Source organism: Lupinus angustifolius, chromosome LG12 (assembly GCF_001865875.1).
Source record: "Lupinus angustifolius cultivar Tanjil chromosome LG12, LupAngTanjil_v1.0, whole genome shotgun sequence".
In the NCBI taxonomy this organism is placed as follows: Eukaryota; Viridiplantae; Streptophyta; class Magnoliopsida; order Fabales; family Fabaceae; genus Lupinus; species Lupinus angustifolius.
Genome location: NC_032020.1, coordinates 9,124,928 through 9,125,876, shown reverse-complemented (window position 1 = coordinate 9,125,876; position 949 = coordinate 9,124,928).

Here is a 949-nt window from a genome sequence, read left to right as displayed (position 1 = left end):
GTTAACACGTAATATAAAGGAAATACATCCCACCACTACGACCATCGCTGAATACCCTGGATGGTCCCAGACCAAGCCTCTTACGGTCAGCCGATCTCGCTACGTGGTATCTTGGGTTCCTTTCTGGGCAGTGCCCTAATTCACATCATAACTCAAAGGGTAACGTCCTTCCCACTACGACCATCACTACATCACCCTGGACGGTCCAAGACCAAGCCAGTTACGGTCAGACGATCTCGCTCCGTGGTATCACGTATCCTTTTCTAGGCATCGCCCTAAATCATACATCGTTCTCGGATTACTTTCTTTCGAGTTTGACTATTTAATTCCAACACCTTGAATACTTTACTTTTTAATTCAATTACAGTGTTATACCAAAGTAGTTTTTATATCACGTACACATACTAGGGTTATTACATCTTCAACCAATCAATCCAAATAGTCAAACACAATTCCTATCTTTCGCCCAAGTGGGGACTAGTCGCCCAAGCGACAATTCATCTTTAAATCTCAAATAAACGGATGCTTTCCTCGCCCAGGCGAAGGTATTATTGCCCAAGCGAGGTCTCTTCTCGCCCAGGCGAGAGAGTTCTAGAAACTCCTTAAGTTCTGGAATTTTTTTTTCGCTCAATCGAGTTTTTGCTCGCCACGGCGACGCCTTTGCTCGCCCAGGCAACAGAAACTGGACAGAATGCCAATTTTTGCCCTTTTTGACAACCGAAACACATTTAAACATGGTTTTCCAAACACCTGCACCCAGAAAAGTTCCCAACAACATTCATATACAATATTCAACATATTTCATATATAATATTCAACATATTTCATCAAAAATCATATATATTCAAAACATTCAAATGTACAAAATCTTGGGTTTCTAAAAACCCAATTTAACTCCAAAACCTTTGAGATGGTTTAGGAGATCCGGGTGTCATATTCGGACACCACT